The sequence below is a fragment of the Rattus rattus genome, chromosome 1, assembly GCF_011064425.1.
Source record: "Rattus rattus isolate New Zealand chromosome 1, Rrattus_CSIRO_v1, whole genome shotgun sequence".
NCBI lineage: Eukaryota > Metazoa > Chordata > Mammalia > Rodentia > Muridae > Rattus > Rattus rattus.
In genome coordinates this window covers 64,579,314-64,593,680 of record NC_046154.1, presented here as the reverse complement: position 1 = coordinate 64,593,680, position 14,367 = coordinate 64,579,314, and positions in this window count along the sequence as shown.

Below are 14,367 nucleotides of genomic sequence, written 5' to 3'. Positions count from 1 at the left end.
ATTCACGGAACTCCAAGAGAATAGAGAGCAAACACCTGAGTGATATCTAAGACAACACAAATACACAGCTAAATGAAATGACAACAGTAATTCAGGATTAAAAAACTGAGTCCAAGAAATAGGTAGAAACATTGAGGAGAACAGAAGCTAAAATGAAGATGGAATCAAGACAATGCTCAATATACCGATTAGAGGAGAAAACGTTTCATGACTTACACCTTACAAGTAGAATAAATCAAGCAGGTAGCAGTATATCTGGACTCAAAAGCAAAGTAGAGGGTCTAGACAAAACAAGGAGAGAATATGAGAAAAAATTCAAAGCCCAGGAAAGGAGTGTGTAAGAAGTATGAGACTCCTTTGAAATAAAGGCACAAATGAGAGAGATAAATTCCACACCTATGGCATAGACAACACCATTGTTAATATCATAAAATAAAACCTCCTCAAACTAACAACTGACATACCTAACCTGTGCAGATGCAGTAAGTACACAGAACGCCAACTAGATAAGACCAGGCAAGAAATTCCCTGTGCCATAAAATAACGAACGTATACTAAGTATACAGAACAAAGAAAGCATATTGAAATCTGCAGCAGAAGAATACAAGCCATATATGAAGAGAATTCCATCAGAATAACAGGTGACTTCTCAATAGAAACTGAAAGCTGAAAGAACTTGGAGCAATCACTCCTAACTTCTAAAAGACAGTGAGTGCCTGCCAACACTACTTTATCCAACAAAACTATCAGCCATAGATGAGAAAGAAAGAAAGACTTCTCTGTAATAGAAACAGCCTAAAATATTGTATCCAACAACAATAAACAAACACCTGTACAACTGAGAAATCTATTGTATCTCCCCTTCCCAGTGAGATCCACAGTCCTCCCTGAGCCCTCTTTGTTACTTAGCTTCTCTGAGTCTATGGATGGTAGCATAATTATCCCTTACTTAAGACTATCATGCACTTATAAGTGAGTATATATGATGCTTGTATTTCTAGGTCTGGGTTACTTCACTCAGAAATATTTTTTCTAGTTTCATCCATGTGACTGAAAATTTTGTGATGTCACTTATTTTTTTTAAACAGCTGAGTAATACTTTTACATGTAAACATACCACAGTTTCTTTATCCATTATTTGGATGAGGGACACCTAGGCTGTTTCTAATTTATGAATAAAACTGCTATGAAGATAGTTGAGTCTTGATATGAAGGTATGTGCTTAGTCTTATTGTAACTTGTTAGGCACTGGGGAAGAGGGTTGGTGGGGGAGAGAGATTGAGGGACTGGAAGGAGTGGAGAAAAAGGAGACTGCAGTTGTTAGAACTAACTCCCCCTGAGTCCCACTCCTCTTCCATTTTCTTATAGAAAAGAGAAGGCCTCCCAGGGATATCAACCAAACACTGCAAATCAAGTTACAATAAGACTAGGCACATTGACATATAGTCATACACACACATACACACACACACAAACACATACACACATACAAACAAACACATATATATATAATTATACATTACATATATAATTTATATTTTATTATAATGGAAGCAATACTAGGCACACTAACATATAGTCTTATATGACTAGTATATATGTATAATGTATATTACATACATTAATACAGGATTATATATAACCATATATAACATAATATAGTGAAATATATATAATTATAAAGGTATAAACATATATTTATATTTATGTATACATTTTAAACAAATATTAATATTTTAGATAACTTTTAGATAAATACATATATAAATATTTAATAAATATACAAATAAAATATAAGTAAAAATAAATAACTAAACAAATATAAATATATGATTTATATGTTTATTATATATAATAACAAATATATTATATAATTATAAGCAATATTGTATTATATAGCTAATACACATTATATATATTAGTCATATAAGACTATATGTCACTGTGCCTAGTATTGTTTCCAGTGTTGTTCTATTTTTTTTCATCTTTATTAAATTGGGTATTTCTTATATACATTTCAATTGTTATTCCCTTTCCCGGTTTCCAGGCCAAGATCCCCCTAACCCCTCCCACTCCCCTTCTCTATGGGTGTTCCCCTCCCCATCCTCCCCCCATTACCGCCCTCCCCCCAGCAATCACGTTCACTGGGGGTTCAGTCTTGGCAGGACCAAGGGGTTCCCCTTTCACTGGTGCTCTTACTAGGCTATTCATTGCTACCTATGAGGTTGGAGCCCAGGGTCAGTCCATGTATAGTCTTTGGGTAGTGGCTTAGTCCCTGGAAGCTCTGGTTGGCATTGTTGTTCATATGGGGTCTCAAGCCCCTTCAAGCTCTTTCAGTCCTTTCTAAGATTCCTTCAATGGGGGTCCCATTCTCAGTTCAGTGGTTTAATGATGGCATTCGCCTCTGTATTTGCTGTATTCTGACTGTGTCTCTCAGGAGATATCTACATCCGGTTCCTGTCGGCCTGCGCTTCTTTGCTTCATCCATTTTATCTAGTTTGGTGGCTGTATATGTATGGGCCACATGTGGGGCAGGCTCTGAATGGGTGTTCCTTTTGCCTCTGTTCTAAACTTTGCCTCCTTATTCCCTCCTAAGGGTATTCTTGTTCTCCTTTTAAAGAAGGAGTGAAGCATTCGCATTTTGGTCATCCTTCTTGAGTTTCATGTGTTCTGTGCATCTAGTGTAATTCAAGCATTTGGGCTAATATCCACTTATCAATGAATGCATACCATGTGCGTTTTTCTGTGATTGGGTTACCTCACTCAGGATGATATTTTCCAGTTCCATCCATTTGCCTATGAATTTCATAAAGTCATTGTTTTTGATAGCTGAGTAATATTCCACTGTGTGGATGTACCACATTTTTTTTGTTATACAGACTTCAGACTAAAATCAATAAGAAAAATTTGTATGTGTTGTTGTGCACTGTATATTCTTTGGTGCTTACATAAAATATTTTGTTGATATCTGTTAGGTCCATTTGATTTAAAGTGTCATTTTATTTTAAAGACGTGATGTAAAACTACAAATTACTGAAGTAGAAAGCAATAAAACAACACAGAGAGTAAATAAATCCAGGAGTTTGTTCTTTGAGAAGATAAACAAGATGAGCAGATTCTCGACAAAACTACTAAGAAGAAAGTAATAATACAAATTAACAATATATGAAATGAAAAGGGAAACATTCAGAGGACAGCAGAGAAATTCTGAATATTGCAATTCTGGGGGTTGGATTGACTATGGCTCCTGCTTGCTCGTATTTTTGGATATTTGGTTGCTAATTGGTGAGACTGTTGATGGGGTGTGGCTATTTAGGCAAGGACTGTCAGCAATTGTGAGCTTTGAACTTTAAAAAGACTCATGCTATTCCAAATGTCTTCTCATTTTGCATTTGTCGATTGAAATGTAAGTTTTTAGCCATGGTTTCAGTGTTATGCTACCTGCTACCTTCATTCTGATGTTTTGGACTCTAACCCTGTGGAACCAAAACCTAAATAAACTCTTCTATAAGTTGCCTTGGTCATGTTATTTTGTTACAGGAATAGAAAAATAACTAATATAATAAGGGGATACTTAAAACCCTCTCCTACATTACGTTGGAAAATCTAAAATATATGAATGAATTTCCTGATTCATCCAACTACTAAAGTTTAGCCAAAAAGAGATCAATAACCTAAGCAGACCGATGGAGACGGAAATAGTAATAAAAACAAATCCAAACAAAACAAAACAAAACACCCAAAAAACTCTTCAACTAAAAATATCCCAGGCTCAGACAGACTCACAGCAGAATTCTACCAGACTTTCAGAGAAGAGAAACAACCAATACTTCTTAAGTTATGAGGGGGCGGGGCACTCCCAAACTCTTTCTATGAAGCCAGTATCACTCTACCAACCAACCGAGGTATACATGCAACAAAAACCAAATCTATGCCCTTCCCCCCTTCTCCCTTCAGCCTGTCCCACACTTATCTTGAGCTGCAGCTTTCTATCTGTTTTTAGATAGGAAATCAGTCTTTTTGGTTGTGTTGGTGATGGGAAGAAAGAAACAGAGGAAGCAGAGACAGTGCAGAAGCGCTGGCTGGCCGTAGAGTCACTGGCAAAATGTCTACTAAAGAGGAGGTGAAGCTTGGGAGAGAGAATAAGCTACAGAAATGCGGAAACAACCAAACCATGGGAGAGGTCTTGTTTGTGGCAAAAGCTCTGGAACTGTCAAGTGGCCTTCACAAATGTTGAGGCAGAGTCACAGAAGAGCAGGGTGACAGCCCTGTAGAAATGGGAGTGAGAGTGGTGACAATAGATGTAATATTGACAGCAGTGGCAGCAAGTGGCCTTAAAGCATCTTAAAATCATGGACCTGAAAGTTGTAACACAAATGCTAGCCAGTGACAAGGGCTGAGGAATAATGACATTTAGGGCTACAAAACAGTTTAAAAGTTGTAGAACAAAGGCTCTAAGCCCTCTTGTTCCCTTGTAAGGAAAGGTGGCAAATACCATGACTCCATTGAAACTGTAACATCACAGAGCACCCCTACTGGTCTAGCAGTTCCATTTCAGCAACTCATTGCTGTTCAACACTGAGGGTGACAAAAGACATCAGAGACCCACCTGGGAAGATTTCCTTCTTACCATGATTTCTACACAAGGAGGTTGGTAACCTGCTGACTATATAGTATTGCAAAGATATGATATTTGTTTTTTCTAAGTAGTAGGATGAAGGGGCCTGGGAATATATATAACACATACAAATCTTAATTTAAAATTTATTAATTTTATATTTTGAGATTATAATATAGTTGAATCATTTCCCCCTTCCCTTTTCTCCTTCAAATCTTGTTTTTCCGAATTCTTGTCATCTTATTTTCATTTATTGTTGGTGTGTGTGTTCCTAAATATATAAATAAAACCAGCCCAATATGTATAATGTTACTTGTATGTAAGTTTTCAGGGCTGACCATTTGGTATTTGATTAACCAATAGGTATATACTCATCCCAGGGAGACACTAGTCTCCTACTTTTGGCATTCATTAGTTACCTGTAAGTCTTCGTAAGGTTGATGCCTCATGGGCTTTTGCCCTTCCACATCACCATGTCTGTTGGTTTTATCCTTGTCCATCTCATGTTTATGCAGCCATACTTGTGAAGATTTATGAGTGTAGCTTTTGGCATTCAAAATCTTAAGCTCTCAATTTTAAATTCTTACAAAACAATGAAAGTGGAACATTTCCTTCCTTCCCTTTTTTCCATTCTTCCTTCCTTTCATTCATACAAAAGTACCTCTCAGTTAATCATGTTTAGAGAATATGTTCTATAAGTCTGATAACTTGATCTCCTTTTCTGTAATGAAATACCTGATATAATTCATTTATTTTACCAGAGTTTATCTGGACTTATGGCGTAGGAGATGACAGCTTTAAGTCAGCAGGCCCCTTGCTTTGGTTCTCTGACTAGGAGGGTACATGTCAGTAGTGGAGAAAGAGGTCACCATCAAATCGATCACATCATTAAAGAGGCCACATTTTCCCTCACAACCCTCTTCTCAAAACCACCTCCATTGAGTCAGGGGACTTTAATTAGGATTCCATTTCTACTCTGTAGCAGAACACCGTGGGTAAAGCCAAAAAGTTTGACACTTTGGGGGAGAGACCATGTCCAGCCCATGGTAGTAGTAGAAGACTAAGATTCTGCGGTGGCATGTCTAGAGTTAGGACATTTCTCTAATGCTTCCTGTAGCCCTTCTCCCCCCCAATAACCCATAGCAAAAGCTTATTTCATGTTTTCTTAAAATTCACATGTAAAGCATATATGTATCTATATGCATGTATATTTGTACATTTATAATTTAAATAATGTTTTTCTACATGGGGTGACAATTATTTCTCCCCATAGCTACACACCATCTGGTGCTTCGAGTATGCTTGGCACATGGGAAGTGAAACTATTAGGTGGCCTGGCACTATTAGGAGCTGAAGCCTTGTTGGAGAAAGTTTGTCACTGTGGGGTTGAGCTTTGAGGTCCTATGCTCAGGCTCCACCCAGTGAGGAAGAGACCCTCCTCTTGGCTGCCTTGAAAGAGTCTCACAGCTACCTTTGGATCAAGATGCAGAATTTTCAGTTCCTCCAGCACCATATCTGCCTGCATGCCGCCATGCTTCCCGCCATGATGATAATAGACTGAACCCCTGAAACTGTAAGCCAGCCCCAATGAAATGTTTTCCTTGATTATGGTGCCTCTTCACAGCAATGGAAGCCCTAAGGCACCATCTAACAAAAAATTCTAATGCCAGGCATCGAAAACCTCCCTTGGGATTGTTGGTCAGGGTCATCCATGAACCTTCCAGAGCAATGCAGGCTATTGTCATTGTCTATGGTTACCTCTCAAAACTTGAAAGTCAGTGCTTAGGACACCACACACTTTGGACACAGGACTAAGAATCAAGCTGGAATTGACCCAGAGGTCTTCACTTTGAGGACTATCTCTCAGAGCATTTGCAAGTGTTTTGCAAACTGCCATGGGAGAAAATCAAAAGTCTTATCCTACAGACCACAATGACCAGTATGGTAAGATATCCCCAAGGATGTAACAGTGGCACTTATATCTCGAGGGTAATCAAGATATAATTGGACTTAAGAAACACTCTATTGGAAGGGATTCATACCAGTACCGCAAACCTAGTCATATACCTGTGGTGAGGTCATGAATCCTGGAGAATCTACTATTGACATTTTCTTATTGGTAATTGTATATAATTACTAATATAATCACCAACTGTATTTTAAAACATCTATCATATTTACAGATAAATATAGCTGTCATCCATTATCAAAGAATCTTCTTTTTCCAGTAGATCGAGACAGTCATAGAAATCTTCAACTTGTCCAAATTCAGAGAACAATTGACTGTGGGATACTCATTTCTAATTGATACATTTACCTCACAACTGCTACATATAAGGCTCAGGTAACAGCATAGAAGAGGAGACAGAGAGAATTTTAAGAACCAAAGGAATATGACATCTACTGTGAGACAGTGTCTTTTTTGTACATGAAGAGGAGTTGCTTGTTAATGTATCCAACCTCAATAATATGCTAAACAAGACCTGCACAATGATAACACCCCAATGTGTTTCAAGCCTTAGATAAAAGGCTATAAGTAATTATTGGCTGCCCAGAGAGGGAGAATCAGTCTTATCTGGGGATGAGCTCCCTGATAGGTTATCCAATCTGGAGCAATCATCCATAAATATAGCTACACATAAATAATACTAAATGGATTCATCAGGTTATATATATATATATATATATGTGTGTGTGTGTGTGTGTGTTTTCATGTTCACATGCACACATATACGTGTGTGTGTGTGTGTGTGTGTGTAATAAAATTATAGAAGAGATCATAGAGTTGAGAAGGAGTTGCAGGGCACACGCACAGTTGGCGGGAGAAAATTTATGTGGACATTATGAAAATATGGTACCTTGCAGATGAAATTCTTAAAAATCTGTTTAAAAGAAGTGGCCAAAACAGTAATAATATTATTAAAAATTCTGAGACTAAGCCGATTGTAGGGGTTTTAATTCTTACAGAGATGTTAGGTGATTTTGAAATTTAATTATCAACATGCACAAAACAGCATTTTGAGCTACGTAGAAACTCAAAAGTGATCTTGTAAGATAAAAGCAGTACAAGGAAATTAGCATTCAGTAGAAGCTTCTGACACCAGGCACAGGGATTTTAATGCATGGTCAGCTGGTGAGGAAGGAGTCCTTCAAATCTTATGTCTTAAAAGTCAGAGGTTAATATCTCCTCAGCTTGCTAATTAGAAATTTATTAGCAAAACTAGAGATTTCATGTTTCAAATAGGGATTTATTCATTATGTCACCGCAACACTGAACTTGTCTGTGATTGTCTTTGTAGTATTAGTCATATTGTTCACACCAAGGAAAGAAACAATTCTCATGGGCAGCTTATAGAAACTTCCAGAGTTTTTAATGTTATCTTTTAATTTTCTTTTGTCTTTTTTTTTTATTTTTGTTGTTAGGGAAAATATCTCTATATTTCCTGGGCATTGGTTCTTTTCTCCAGTTTTGTGATTTCACTTTACTTGTAAAACGTGTGGAATGACAGAAATCTGAAATAAAATCAAGGTCTAAGGCTCATCTCTTGATTTATCTGCTTTCTGTTTGGTCTTTGGAGACAGAGCTGACTGTTTAACGCCCCAGGCTCTTTACCTGACAACAGCGATGGTGATAATGACTAGGAGCTTAGAGGCTGCTGGGTTGAGGGAGAAACAGATTAAATAATAGGAAGTAACAGATATACCTCAGACATTTCAATGAAAAATAACCTTCAGGTTCTGTAAATAAAGTTTATATATGTTTTTATTTCGGTGATAAAACAACTATTTTATTTAGGAGATACAACACCAAATATAGCCATTTTAAACTATATTATAAATGGCTCTACATCACATTTATAAATGAAAGCAGTCACAGGCCTCAGATAACATCAGGCCAGATATCTCCTTCTTTATCAACTGTTAATTTTACTGGCTGTATCATGCTGTTTGCATCTTGCTCAAAAGGAGCCAAATCTAAGGAGTGATTTTTCAAATTTCCACTTGAGGGCGCAGTCTACTTCTGTGGGAACTGCCATCCCACAAACATGCTACTTTCTAAGGAATCCTTAGAACTGGGGTTAAACTTGTGCCAATTGTCAGTTTATTTCAGGGAGGTGTTAGCTTTCCTTGTTGTATGGTGTTCCTGAAGATGTCATGCTGACCAGCACTGAGCATTATATATCGGAGATTTCATTAATCTCTTAAGAAAATGTTTATTTCATTTTAAATTCTATTTTATTTTTATAATTAAATTTACTTCAATGAAAGCAGCTAACATACTACTTGAAACTAATATGGCTGAATAACTCCAATGGAATGCTTTCTTACTCTCTATGTGAATAATTAAACTACATTCTTTATACATTTTGGCTATAAACACTGTATAGAATTGTCAGTTAATTGGCCACATCCACTTTGGTAAGACAGTATCTATGTTCATGTTAGACAGTCATGCTGTTCAGCTCATGTTAGTCATGTTGGTATAGTATGAGATGTTATAATCACTACCCAGAAACAAGTTTGTTCTGTACAATCTCACTACTATTTTGATTTGGAATTTCTGTTCATGTGTGACAATTAACACTTGTAATCCCAGCACTTGAAAGGCTGAGGCAGGAGTATATCAGACAATTTGAGGCTACTTGGGCTAACCTGACCTACACAGTGAGACTTTGTCTCAAATATCAAAATAAAACAAAAGAAATAAAAAAACAAATCCTATTTTCTCCATCAGTGTTGATGTGCACATTGTGCTTTAAGGGCTAGAAAGTCACACTTCAGAAAGAATGTAGGAAAGTGTTGAGCGACTGAGGCAGGAAGCTGAGCAATTTTCCTCAGTTGCAACAGAAAACTTTTCCCTTCAACTTCTTTATCATTGTACTTACTTTATTATTATGCAAACTGAAAATACAATAGCAGCAGATTTCATTTTTTCAATTATGATTTATTTTTTGTTAATTTTTATTTTTTATATAACGTATTTTGCCCATGCTTCCCCTCCCCTACCTCCTACCAGATCATTACCCAACTTTTTCTCTTTCTCCTTTTCATTGTCTGAGAAAGTAAAACCAAAACCTAAAATCAAAACCAAAATAAGTAAACAAATAAACCCTGAAGTTCTTTACAATAAGAAATACAAAGTAAATGACTGTATTTTGTTTGTTTTAGGGCTACTTATATTGAGTGTGTCTCTTAGGTTAGTGTGTGAGTATACAGAGAAAACATCAAAATTTTAATTAAGGCATTTCAGGTTTTATAATGATATAAACAATAGAAAAATTCTTAAAACACCATTTCAAATAAATATTTAAGATTTTAAATGTGTTTCCTAAGTATATAAAAGCTTTATAATAAATATTTCTTATAGAATTCTTAGATGTATAAAACAACTTCCTTCTTTAGTTTAAAAACTCTTTCCCCCCTCCTTGCCAGAAGAAATGAACAATTTTTAGTTCATTGTAGGTTAATAATATTTTTATGAATTCCTTGAATATCTCATACGTAATTTTTTCTTTTTTTCCATTATTATTCAGTTTACAATATAGTTACATTTCTTTCCTCCCCTTTCTCCCTCCGAATCCTCTCATATACTCCTACTTGCTCTCTTTCACATTCACAGACTCTTTTTTTATTGTTATTATACACACATATATTTGCATATGCATGAAATGTTCTCTCTCTCCCAGCAGCCATCATAATCCAATAGCTCTTCAGTTAGTGGTGGGATTTCTTGCCCACTCTACTCTTATTTTTGTCAGGTTTGAGCTTGCACATGTCTTGTGCGTGCTGTCACAATAGTTGTGTTTTCATATGTGCGACTCTCCTGCTTCTACAGAACATTATTTCCTATAGGTTACCCACTATCTATGTATATAAACATATATTTTTAACTATAACCTGCTCAGTCTGTGTAATTTTACTAATTTGCATGTTTTCAGGGCTGACCAGTATTGAATAACCAATTGGTGTGCTTTCCCTGGTGAAGATTACTTGACCAGCTTTAAGCATTCTTTAATTATCTGTAAATCTTTTGTGTAGGATTGAGGTCTCGTGGGCCTTCCCCATCCATTTTGGAATGTCTATTGGTGTTGTACTTGTCCAGTGACTGTTTTGGCAGTCAGGTTGGTGGGACTTTATGGGTGTAGGTATTGACTCATGCAATGCATTTTGATAGTATTCGCCTCTCTACTTCACCTCTTCAACTTCCTAGATCCTTGCTCTCCACCCTCATCTCCCAACCCATTGAACTTCTTGTCACTATTGTCTTCTTTCTCTTCCTTCACCTCCCTCTCCTCCTCCTCCTCCTCCTCCTCCTCCTCCTCCTCCTCCTCCTCCTCCTCCTCCTTCCTTCTTCTCCTTCTTTTCCTCCTCCTCCTCTTTTTCTCCATCCTCCTTCCCCTTCTTCTTCTATTGAGTTCAATATGAGTAGTTACTCATCTACTCTTGGGGCTTCCTCAGAGTATTGCTCACCACTGAGGAAGCCTCATTCTTCCTCTCCCAGAGCCTATCAAATACTAAGGCTCTTCAGCTAGTGGTGGGATTCCTTTCCCAGCCCATGCAGCAATTTCATCTGGCTCGTGCTTGCACAGGCATTGTGTATGCTGTCACAATAGCTGTGAGCTCGAATGTTCAACTACCTTGCTGTGAAGACTATTTCCTTGAAGTGATCTTCCAGATTTGGTTCTTCCAATATTCCTGCCCTATCTTCCATCGGGCAGAATTAATAGATAAATTGGAAATCAAATGATAAATCTTATTAGATATGGAAAGGACCTTTGACAAAATCCAACATCTTTTAATGGTAAAAGTCCTGGAAAAATCTGGGGATAAGGGGAGACACTTTAAGATAATAAAGGTAGTATGCACAAGCTCACAGACAATATCATATTAAATGGAGAAAAACTTCAAAGCATTTCCAGGAAATTCAGGAACGAGGCACTCTCGCCATTACTATTAATGGTGCTTGGAACATTAGCTAAAGCAATTAATCATGTGAACGACAAAAAGAGGATACGAATAGGAAAGGAAGAAGCCAGAGTTTCCTTATTTGCAGATAATACTGTTCTATACACAAAAGACTGTAAAAACACCCTACAAGTGATTTATACATTCAATATAGTATCTACAGTCAATATTTATTTCATATATGTAAGCAAATGAGCAGCCTAAGAAAGAATAATTCAACGAGTTGTAACTAGTGTATGATATAAATCTTATAACCAGGTCCTTATCTAACTACAGAACAAGTTTACAGTTTTCTGTGACATCTTCCTTTATGTGCATATGGTATGTGTTTATATAGATGCATGTATACATGTGAATATATCTGCCTGTAAAATATGCAAATGTAATTTTACAAGTTATTAAGTAATCCCATGTGAAACATAAGTGGAGGGTTTATTTGGGAAACAGGTGTTTCCATGTATCTATATACAAATATATATATATATATATATATATATATGGATTATATGTATTGTATGTACTGTATATATGAAAAAGTGCTTACAACATTTAAAATTTTATTTAGATTCTACTTTCAAATAGGTCTAAATTAAATATCATGGTGAAGAAAACACAGATAAAGCCATTTGCCTGCAGAGGAACTTGTTTTCTTGCCATATAATGCAATAACCATGGGAAAGCGGAGCCAGCACACCTGACTGCACTTCTGCCCTGGCAAGCTGTGCGACGGCACTAAAGGTCTGTAACAAACAAGTTTTCGTTTGATATCGGAGTTGCTTTAGCTACAAATACTCCAACTCCTTAAAGCAGGTGGAGCTTTGTCTTCTCATTTCTTGTAAAAATGAATAACGTAAAGACTGTGACATTATTTTTTCCATCTTTATTAAATTGGGTATTTCTTATTTACATTTCAAATGTTATTTCCTTTCCTGGGTCCAGGCCAACATCCCCATAACCCCTCCCTCTCTCCTTCTATATGGGTGTTCCCCTCCCTATCCTCCCCACATTACCACCCTCCCCCCAAGAATCCAGTTCACTGGGGGTCCAGCCTTGGCAGGACCAAGGGCTTTCCCTTCCACTGCTGCTATTCATTGCTACCTATGCCGTTGGAGCCCAGGGTCAGTCCCTGTATAGTCTTTGGGCAGTGACTTAGTCCCTGGAAGCTCTGGTTGGTTGGCATTGTTGTTCATATGGGTCTCAAGTCCCTTCAAGCTCTTTCAGTCCTTTCTCTGATTCCTTCAAAGGGGGTCCTGTTCTCAGTTCAGTGGTTTAATGATGGCATTCTCCTATGTATTTGTTGTACTCTGGCTGTGTCTCTCAGGAGAGATCTACATCTGGTTCCTGTCAGCCTGTACTTCTTTGCTTTATCCATCTTATCTAGTTTGGTGGCTATATATGTATGGGCCACATGTGGGGCAGGCTCTGAATGGGGGTTCCTTCAGTCTTTGTTCTAAACTTTGCCTCCCTATCCCCTCCCAAGGGTATTCTTGTTCCCCTTTTAAAGAAGGAGTGAAGCATTCACATTTTGATCATCCGTCTTGAGTTTCATTTGTTCTAGGCATCTAGGGTAATTTGAGCATTTGGGCTAATAGCCACTTATCAATGAGTGCATACCATGTGTGTTTTTCTGTGATTGGGTTACCTCACTCAGGATGATATTTTCCAGTTCCATCCATTTGCCTATGAATTTCATAAAGTCGTTGTTTTTGATAGGTGAGTGGTATTGCATTGTGTAGATGTACCACATTTTCTGTATCCATTCCTCTGTTGAAGGGCATCTGGGTTTTTCCCAGCTTCTGGCTATTATAAATAAGGCTTCTATGAACAGGGTGGGTCATATGTCTTTGTTATATGTTGGAGCATCTTTTGGTCACAAACCCAAGAGAGGTATAGCTGGATCCTCAGGCAGTTCAATGTCCAATTTTCTGAGGAACCTCCAGACTGATTTCCAGAATGGTTATACCAGTCTACAATGCCAACAATGGAGGAGTGTTTCTCTTTCTCCACATCCTCTCCAACATCTGCTTTTGCCAGAGTTTTTGATCTTAGCCATTCTGACGGGTGTGAGATGGAATCTCAGGGTTGTTTTGATTTGCATTTCCCTTGTGACTAAAGATGTTGAACATTTCTTTAGGTGTTTCTCAGCCATTCGGCATTCCTCAGCTGTGAATTCTTTGTTTAGCTCTGAAGCCAATTATTAATAGGGTTATTTGTCTCTCTGACTAACTAACTTCTAACTTCTTGATTTCTTTGTATATTTTGGATATAAGGCCTCTATCAGTTGTAGGATTGGTAACGATCTTTTTCCAATCTGTTGGTTGCCATTTCATCCTAACACATTGTCTTTTGCCTTACAGAAGCTTTGTAGTTTTATGAAATCTCATTTGTTGATTCTTGATCTTAGAGCATAAGCCATTAGTGTTTTGTTCAGGAAATTTTCTCCTGTGCCCATGTGTTCAAGATACTTCCCCACTCTTTCTTCTATTAGTTTCAGTGTATCTGGTTTAATGTGGAGATCCTTGGACTTAAGCTTTGTACAGTGTGATAAGAATGGATCGATCTGCATTCTTTCACATGCTGTCCTCCAGTTGAACCAGCACTATTTGCTAAAAATGCTATCTTTTTTCCATTGAATGGTTTTGGCTCCTTTGTCAAAAATCAAGTGACCATAGGTGTGTGGGTTCATTTCTGGGTCTTCAATTCTATTCCATTGGTCTATCTGTCTGTCTCTGTACCAATACCATGTAGTTTTCTATCACAATTGCTCTGTAATACTCCTTGAG